The sequence below is a fragment of the Macaca nemestrina genome, chromosome 7, assembly GCF_043159975.1.
Source record: "Macaca nemestrina isolate mMacNem1 chromosome 7, mMacNem.hap1, whole genome shotgun sequence".
Taxonomy (NCBI): domain Eukaryota; kingdom Metazoa; phylum Chordata; class Mammalia; order Primates; family Cercopithecidae; genus Macaca; species Macaca nemestrina.
The window spans coordinates 60,203,725-60,214,145 of NC_092131.1; the positions used below are offsets into that span (position 1 = coordinate 60,203,725).

The 10,421-nt window shown below is 32.7% G+C and overlaps 1 pseudogene; it reads right to left on the minus strand.

Annotated features, from left to right (window-relative positions):
• Window positions 1-8,438: 8,438 nt before the first annotated feature.
• On the minus strand, window positions 8,439-9,209 carry LOC105481938 (nucleophosmin pseudogene; annotated as a pseudogene).
• Window positions 9,210-10,421: the final 1,212 nt, after the last annotated feature.

Consider the following 10,421-nt stretch of genomic DNA (forward strand, 5'->3'; position numbering starts at 1 on the left):
GAAAAGACCATAACATCAAACACATTCTCTGTCTACACAAATCCTGGCACAGGGTGAAGAGAAAGTGATTTCGACAGCCTTTCAGGTACTTCTCCCTACCCCAGTAGCAAAAATATAAAATTTACCAAATACGTCATGTGCTTGCATATGAAGAGAGAGCCATGAAACTAATTCTAGGCAATGAATCCAGAAGTGAATCGTGCCACTTCCAGGATAAGAACGGACATGAAGGTGTGCGTTCCCTCTGTACTCTTCCCTGACTCATGTGCTCTGCTGGATGGTCTCTCAATGGCTGTGAAGCAGAGCTCACATGATGATGCACAGTGGACATGCATCCTCAGAGAACATTAAATGTTGTGCTGACACATTGTAATTCTGAGATTGTTGCCTATCATGACTCAGACTCCCAAAATGAGACAGGTTTGAAGTCTGCATATTCAGGCCTGCGCTATTTCACCAGCCTCACCAACAGAAATGCCTGGCCTCTCCTCTCAACATAAAACACCTTCATAGAGGAGCAAGATAACTGAGATCATTACTATTTCCAGAGGTAGAGTTAGGGATAGACACAAGTCTGGGGTTTGGTTTAAGTCTTAGGTTGAGGTTCTCATTAATTAACATGCTCTCAGGGAGTCATAGCCTAAGAGTTGTGTATTTTCTCTGAGACTGGAGATAGCTTATGATATTAAAAACATACATAACTCAGTAAACAAAACAATAAATTTTGGAGTCAGGGAAGTATGAATTCAAATACTTATCATTTACTGACCCTATGAGTATGGACTAGTTACTGAGTATCTGCAACTACGCTTTGTCTGGAAAACATGAATATCAAATCTGTTCCCATAGACTAGTTACCTGGATGGAATATAATACATTATGAAAATGCTTAGCACAGTATTTGGCATATGATAATAACTGGTAATTATCATATGCTTACTAAGTGCTCAATAAGTAAAGTTATTATTAACTTGCCTTGATGATTCTCCAACGATATCATTCTGTAACTCATAGCGTACATGTTGTGAAGAATCATTGTTCTACTCGTCTTTTTCTATTTTCTCCTCTTTAAAAGTTTTAAAGAAATTGTTCTAATATTCATTTTTACATAATTCTTATCTATGCTTTTAACCAGATTATAACATACTTATGATTTAATATTAAATTTTATCAAATGTTTGTTTGTTTGTTTGTTGCACTCTTGGCTCACTGCAACCTCTGCCTCCTGGGTTCAAGTGATTTTCCTGCCTCAGCCTCCGGAGTAGCTGAGACTACAAGTGCGTGCCACCAAGCCCAGCTAATTTTTTGTATTTTTACTAGAGACGGGGTTTCACCATGTTGGCCAGGATGGTCTCGCTCTCTTGACCTTGTGATCCGCCCGCCTTGGCCTCCCAGAGTGCTAGGATTACAGGCGTGAGCCACTGCCCCCAGCCTATCAAATATTTTTATAAAAATTAATAATTTAGATTTTGAGCTTCATACCTATGTCTAGTCCATAATAGGTTTCAAAAAATGTAGTTTTACAATTTTGTAACAAATGTTTTCATTGGCATGCAACTTTAATACATTGACTAGATAAATTGACCTAAATTCTCTTTCGTCCTTCAGCCTGAACTCAAAATCTCAAGCAAGTTAAACAATAATACTCCAGACTTCAAGGACGAGTGTTGGGGCAAGCAGGAATGATGGTGGAGAAATGAGAGGTAGCTGTAGAAATCGTGAGTAATAAATTTAATCTCTAATTGTTTGTCCTTTTCTCCTAACATATTTCTCTCACTGCTTGCCATTGAGCTTACTCTTAAGTCTCGCTCCTCTTCAGAGACCTGATTTACAACAAATTGGCCCTGTCCAACTCACTTTTGTCTTCCTCCCATGCTATTTCCATTTTTGACATTAAATTTTCAGTGAAATGGGCTCTTTTTTTCCTTAAAAGCTATTTAAATTCCTGCATTATTCTAAATGTTCTTATTTCACTTCCACAGAACATTTCTCATATTTCAAATGGGGTCTTTGAAAGGGAAGGGTCACAGAAATCCTATTTTCTTCTTTCTCTTCCTTTTTTTTTTTTTTTGTTAGCTATAAAAGCACATGGGTTCTGGATGACAGTGTGTCTTCTCCTGAAAATGTGTTCTATTTTGAAGAAACTTAACGTCATACAATTTTGTCAACAGAACCTCGCACCCCCCTCGGCTGTGTTGGGTGATTGTAGTGGAATACAGTTCTGACACATTTGCAATCACTTGGGCATTGTCTGGCGCAAGAAGCCTGCACTCCATTGGCTCCCCTATCTCACAGTGCTCACCTGCTGGCTGTCATTTTAAGAAGGGCCTTGATTGCAAGTGGCCTTAGCTTCAGGGTACTCTGGAGCTATATATTTTTCTGTTTTTAGTCTATTTTTTTATAATCTTCCAGTTGCTTTTGAGTCCTGAAACAGAAAAATATACCAATACATACATATATAAATGTATGCATATGTATGTCCACATTATATTGAAATTACACTCTATTAATATAATCTCTGAGAACAGTTCTACTCTTTTTTTCCAGTTTTACAAAACCAAGGTTTTATTTTGTTTGACTCACTTAAACCCGAGTTATTTCACTTCTCTTTTAGTACATTAAGAAGTCACAAAGCTTCCCAAATTTCCCTTAACATTTAGGGAAACATACTCAACTCTGTAGCATTGCAACTAGGTCAGATAGAAATTTCCTGGAGGAAGTAGAGAATATATCTATCATTTTCATATGCTTATTACTAGGAGCCCCTCTGAAATCTTATTAGGGCTGAGTACAGGGATTTATTTATTTCCCTTCCCTTTGGCTAATGACTTCTTTACATATTGACATGTTCCATGGGATTTGGGAGGGAAAAAAAGAACAATAAATGGGCATTCATCTAGAAAATAAAATAGTATTCAAAATTGTATTTTTATGAAAATCCTTCTTTTGTTTCATTAACAATTTGAAATGATCGTTGTGTCGTGAAATAATCACTAAATGACATATGGTCCTTAATCAGCATTGTTCACTGCTGGCAGGATCATAGAGTCATTGGACTTGCAAATTCAGGTTTTAACTTACGGTGGCTTAGTGTAATGTACGAAAATCGGAGATTGGGTATTTTAAGCCAAAAATATTCAACTCTGATTTTACATACATGGATACCACTGGCCTGCATAGCAAAATGAAGTTTGTTATCTGCTTTATTCTATTATTGTGAGGTTTGCGTAGGATATTTATGTGAGATTTTATGTTAAATGAAAGATACATGCTGCACCTTTTTAAAAAAATCCAAATTATATATATTTAAAGATAATTCTGCTAATGATATAGCTAACCTTATTACAGTGTTGATCCTAAACAACATTCCTCATACGATTTATAGAAATGTATCTCTCTTCAGCAAATCTCTGCTCACAATATTGATCTGCATAAGGACTAAGATTATCATAAATAGAAACACTATTTTTGATTGAAGACCTTATCTCCACAAAATCAAAAATTTTAACCTGGTACAGTAAGAATTAGAAGAAGTTAAAATATTATCCTTCCCTAATTACTTGGTGCCAAATACAGGATTGTTAATTTTGTAATGACAAGTATATTACAGATATCAATAGCTTTTACGGATAGATATTACTAAGATAGAATATATATTGAAGATTATTTTAATAAAATAGCATTGCATATATTTTTATTATGGGTGAACAGAAACTGCCAAGGCATAGATTTCTCTTTATTTACAGCAGAAAGTAATTTCCAAGATAAAAACCAACTTGCTCTTTTTAGCATTATATTATGTATCACTGAATTTATATATATAAATACTTCAGGTTATTAATCCACTTTGATGTTACTAAACCTTTAAGGAGAAATAGGAACAAGTACAATATTGCTTGTTTTAAAGACAGAACAAACAAGATGATAATGCATAATATCACAAAATTGCCCCAATAAAATTCTTGCCAAGAAATATTTCCATATATACTGGGTATTCTGAATATATGCTTGCTTTCATTTGCTTATCTTATCTAAATTTTAGTTATAACAATCTGAGATTGTTACTTTCTATTTGTTTAGGAAAATAAACTGTCTTATGGAGGTTAAGTGACTTTCAGAAATTCCAACAACTTGTCAACAAAAGAGTTAACATTATAATACCATTCTTCTGTCTTCTATTCTAAGGTGTATTCCATGTCTATTGCAAATTGAAAAGAATAAAATTAATTCACCATAAGAATGTATCAGCTATTTCTGTGATAAACAAAGCCTATATTTCCATTGTCTTCTCTAAGAAAAATATTTCTGTGCAGTGTGACAAATTTTATCTTTTCTGGCTACCTAATTTCCTGGATTACTTTGTTGGAATGGATCCTAAGAACACAGTTCATTGCCATGATTCAGAGTAAATATTTGGATATAGATGCTGCTCCCTAGATTTGTTTCAGGGCTACAGTTTGGCAGTCTCAGCTCTCCCTTTGACTGATAACAAATCAAGATGGCTACTACAGTAAGCTTTACTCCTAAACTCAGGGAAGAGAAAAAATAAATAAATCTGTGAACTTATAGCTTTATGTTATTATTTATATTTACTCCTAACTAATAAATACCATAGTTCAACAAGATTGATCTTATCTCCAGCAGCACTTGTGCACACAAATCATAGAGTACTGGTCATGTGCTGCTTACAAAGCCTTTCTTTTATGAGTGTCTTTTATCTTTTCAGTTAGGATCTGAGCTTTCTGATACCAGAGATATATTTTATGCCTTTTGCTATTCATAGTGCACTAAGTCAAAGCCTTTATATAGTAGATTCTGGAATAATTTTTTAATTTCCTTTTTGATTATTTAATTTATTGTGTTTGACTCCACTTAATATTTGAAAATGTTACAACTTTAGAAACATTGTTATTTTCTTTTTAATTTTGTATATCCAGATAAAATTATTTAAATAATATTCCCTATTTTCCTGATAATTATCTGTATCTCATTTAATTTCAATAATTTTTTATTCCTAATTTTCTTAATGTTAATAATAAATCCTCAATTTAACATTATTTTTCTTTACTAGTATTTTAGTCGTGTAACAGTTCATCAAATTCTGTTAGAAATGAATTCTGTTCATTTATAAAAAGTTTTATATGTATCTTCAGAGATCAAATTTTAATTAAATCACTACATTCTTTAAAAAAATGCATCTTAGTGCACACTTTCATATATTGTCATTATACATTTTCAAACCAGTATTTGTATTTTCTGTTATTAAATGGATTCATGTTTATTTATAAATCGTTTCTTACAATTATATTTTGGGCATGTCTTTGGAGAAATTACATCTTGTAGAATATATTGTTATAAAAGGGCCTCTCAGGGTTTCTCTTCCTTCTTCTATTTTACAAAATAATGTAGTATTTCATTTAACATACCAAAAAGTCCACTGATACTTTTTGAGTATCCACAAATAATGTCATGAAGATATTCTGTTTTTGTCCACAGAAGGCTTTTACTTTTAGCTCTTATGTTAGGTCTATTATTCATATTCTATTAATTTTCAAAAGCAGTATAGAAGTCAAGGGTTCATATATATAAATATATATGAATATGTATGTGTGTGTGTGTGTATATATGTATATAGTTGTTTAAACACTATTTGTTGTAAATAATTTTTGTTTCCCAATTGACTTGCTTTGGCTACTGGATCAAAATCATTTGAGGCTTTTATCAGGAATTGTTTTTAACTTTTTATTCTGTGCAATACCATTTATGGTCTTTTGTTTCGCCAATATCACAATATCCTGATTTTTATATATTTTATTAATAATTAATCTTGAAGTGAATTAGAGTAAGTTCTCTAAGTCTGTTCTTTTTTCACAATTATTTTGTTGTTTTTTTATATAAATTTTTAGAACAGTGAGTTAATTTATTTGTAAATTTTTGCTAGGATACTGAGATTGCATTAAATCTATATATCAATTTGGGGTTAATTAAGATATTCATAAATGAAGTACTTTAATCCACCCACGTGGTATACCTTTTTATTTCATTACTTATTTCCCACCCAGCAGGAAGCTCTGGGCATGCCACCATCCCCAAGTGCCAGACGTCTCTTGTGGGGTCCTTGCTATGGGACTCAGTGATAGGCAGATCAAGATTTGGGAGGTGCAGATGGGGCTCCTGCTTTTGAATCTTTCCAGCCACCAAGATGTTGTGACAGATCTGAGCTTTACACCCAGTGGCGGTTTGATTTTGGTCTCTGTGTCATGCGGTAAGACTCTTCGCATCTGGGACCTGAAGAACCATGATATGGAGGTGAAGGAACTACTTGGTAATTCCAAAAATACTGTATTTGCTCCTTTCTCCACTTTACCAGTGTCATTTTTATCTTAATAAAAAGGACTTTGTTCACTTCTCTTTTATATCTAAAATACTCTTAGAGTGTAATCAAAGAGCTTTTGGAGAAGAAGTCTTACATATTTTTCATTAAATTTACCAAAAAGTATTTTATGTTTTTAAATGTTAGTGTAAATTGTTCTTTTAAAAATTTTATTTTCTAATTGGTCATTGCTAATGCATAGAAATTCAAGTGATTTTTTGATATTAACTTAGTGTCTTAATTCAGTAGTGCTGCTATAACAAAACACCATAAACAGGATACCTTATAAACAAAAGAGATTTATTTCTCACAGCTCTTGTGGCTGGCCAATCCCATGATCAAGGTGCCAGCAGAGTCAATGTCTGTTTAAGGCTATTTTCTGCCTCATAGAGGACACCTTCTAGCCATGTTCTCACATGGCCAAAGGGAAAAGGCGGTGCTCAGGCTGTTCTTTCATAAGGGCACTAATGCAATTCATGAGGGCTCTGCTATAATGCGCTAATTATTTCTCAAAGGCCCTACCTCCTAAAACCATTGCACTGTTGATTAGGATTCAATATGTGAATATAAAGGGAATGCAAATGTTCAGACCTTAGCACTTAGTGACCTGAATTTTTGTGAAATTCATTTACTGCCCCTAGTAGATATTTTTATAGATTTCCTTAATTTTATTTTCCAATATTTAATTGATAGTATTAAAAGAGAGAATTAACTTTTGGGTATTAACATTGTGTTCTGCAACATTGGTATATTTACTTTTAGTTCTATATGTATTCTTTGGTAGATTCCTTAGAGTTTTCTACACACAAAAGAGGTCATAGGAGAAAGTTTATTTTTGTCTTTGTAATCTCTATATCTATTTCTTTTCCTTAACTTATTATATATACTAGCCAGTGTCTCCTCATATCTTAAATGAAAAAGTGAGAAGAAAATCATTTGCTATGTTTTTAATTTCGAGGGGAAATGCACTATTTCATATTCAGTGTGATATTAACTACAGAAATTTTAAATAACTTCATTCATTAAAGATATGTCCTCCTGTTTCTAGTTTGATGAGATACTTTTTCATCAGTGGATGTTAAATTTAATCATATTTTTAATATTCTGAAGGGACCACATAAAATTTTTTCTTTTTTCTAGTAATGTGTTACACTAAATAATTTTTGTATATTTTTGTATCTTAAATGAATCTTATATTATTGGGATAAGCCATATTTTCTTGTAATATGTTCTATATGTAGCATTCCATTTGATAATATTTTTAAAAGAAAAATGTACCTCTTATTCATGAGAGGTATTTGTCTGTAATACTTCTCTGTTTGAATATCCTTGTCTGGTTTTGGAATCAAAGATATACTTGCCTAATAAAATAAGTTTGAAATACTTATTTTTATTCTATTTTCTAATATAATTAGTATATTATCATTTTCTTAAATGCCTAGAATTCCCTAGTGAAGCAGAACAGTCCTAGAGTTATCTTTGCAAGAAGATTCCATCATTAAAATTTTAATTTTTTAAATATAAATAATACTATTGAGATTTTCTGTCTTGTGCCAATTATGTCTTTCAAAAAATTGTTCTACACCATTCACGTTGTCAAACTTATTCACACCGAGTTATTTATTGCATTTTCTTAGTAATGTAATACTGCAAAATGACATCCATAATTGTATTTCTTATTTTGGTAATTTGTAACTTCTCTCTTTCCAGAGGATTACAAATTTTGCTAGTCTTTTCAAGTATTGCCTTTTTACTTTGTTGACATTCTCTACTTTTTGTCCATTTTATTTTTTTTTTACTTTATTAAAATACTGAGTTTTATTTCACATGTATATTTTTGTCTCCCCACCATTTCCATGTCTGACTACCACTACTACTATGTCCTATCATAACATTCCATACATACTTACAACAAAGCAAAGGGTGGAGTTCCGTCTTTAAAAACTAAATGGGCATTTTGGACAACACATTCTTGGCAATGGAACCAGGACAACATTTATCAAACACAGTAGGGAAAGTTCTCATCTGCATTATAAAAAGTACAGCCAGATATCAACCATTACAGAAATGAAATAAGACAGAAAATTTTTAACAAATTGTTTAAACTATTTTCTTAAAGAGACTTCCTCCACTGCCAGAGATCTTGAATAGCCTCTTGATTAATCATCCGGAAGCAATTCTTCATATAACTGATGAATTTGGCTTCCACTTTGGGAAGAGAATCGCCTTTTTCTATACTTGCTTGCATTTTTGCTTGAATATCTTCTACAGAACTAGGTCCTTTTGGTGTTTTCGGAGTTTTTTCCTGATTTTTTGAAGGACTCTTGTCCTTTTGATCTTGGTGTTGATGATAATTTTGAGTCTTGTCCATTCTGATTTGACTTTTGTGCATTTTTAACTGGAGTATCTCATATAGATTTCATTACTGGTGCTTTTTCTTCAGCTTCCTCATCATCAAAATCATGATCATCTTCCTCATCATGATCATCATCATCATCATCATCATCATCATCTTCATCAGCAGCAAGTTTTACTTTTTTCTGTGGAACTTTGCTACCACCTCCAGGGGCAGACCACTTTTCAGATATACTTAAGAGTTTCCCATCCTCCTCCTCTTCATCTTCTGACTCTGCATATTCCTCCACAGCTGCTAAGTGTTGTCCACTAATATGCACTGGCCCTGAAGCACACTTCAACTTTGAGACCACTGGTGGTCTTATTTCAAGCCCCCAAGGGAAACCGTTGACTGTACAGACCTTTTCAAAGTTGCCAGTGTAATGACTTCCACTCTTGTCTTTAGTTTCTTCTTTTTTCTAACTTCAAAAGTTTGAGGCATACATTGTAAATTGCATGTATTTTTGATTTGTAAACGTTGGTACTAAATTACCTTGTAGTATACACTTGAGCTTCATCTCACACATTTTGAAAATTCACATTGTTACTATTATTTATTTCTAAGTATATCCTAATATTGATTTCTTTTTTTTTTTTTTTTTTGACTCATGGTCATTTAGAGTATGCTGAGTAATTTTCACATATTTGCTGTTTGCCAAAATTATCTTTCTGTTATTGATTTATATTTTAATTTCCACATGGTCAGAGAACATACTTTGTTGATTTCTGTTCTTTAAAACTTATGTTAACATATTTTGTTGTATTTATGTCTATGTGCTTCAATTTTTGTGCCATTATAATTAGTATTTTTTAAGTTTAAAATAATTTTTTATACTCAGCAATGAAAAGAAGAAAGAATTGGAACATCCCATAATGTTAAGATGTTAATTTTTCCCAATTTCATCTATTAATTTAACAGAATCTCAATAGAAATCCCAGCAAGTGGAGAGGCTGAGGCAGGCGGATCACGAAGTCAGTAGTTCCAGACCAGCCTGGCTAACAGAGTGAAACCCAGTCTCTACTAAAAATACAAAAATCAGCTGGATGTGGTGGCAGGCGCCTGTAATCCCAGCTACTCAGGAGGCTGAGGCAGGAGAATCGCTTGAACCCAGGAGGCAGAGGTTGCAGTGAGCCGAGATCGAGCCACTGCACTCCAGTATCGGTGACAGAGCTAGACTCTATCTCAAAAAAAAAAAAAAAAAAAAATCTCAGCAAGCTTTTTCATAGATGTTCTGTTTATAAGATGGTTCAATATTTATATGGAAAGGTAAAGCTACTACTTAAATAATCAGAACAATTTTTAAAAGAAAAAGTTCCAAGACTCCAATTACCTGATTTTAAAACATGTTATTAAGCTTCAGTAATTAAAACTGTTTACTATTAACAAAAAGATAGAAATAGTGATCAATGGAACACAATAGAGATTCCAAAAATATACTTACACAAATAGGGTCAAAACACATAAAAATTTATAACAAAAAGAGTAAAAAAGAAATTCTGCACCTAGAAGCAAACATAGGACAACAATCTACATTACCTAGGGATTGACTATGTGTTTTAAAGTATGGCATTAACAGTGTAACTCATGAAAGAACATAATGATAAATTAAACTTTAAATAAAACTTTAAAATATTTTGCTCTGTGAAGGATACA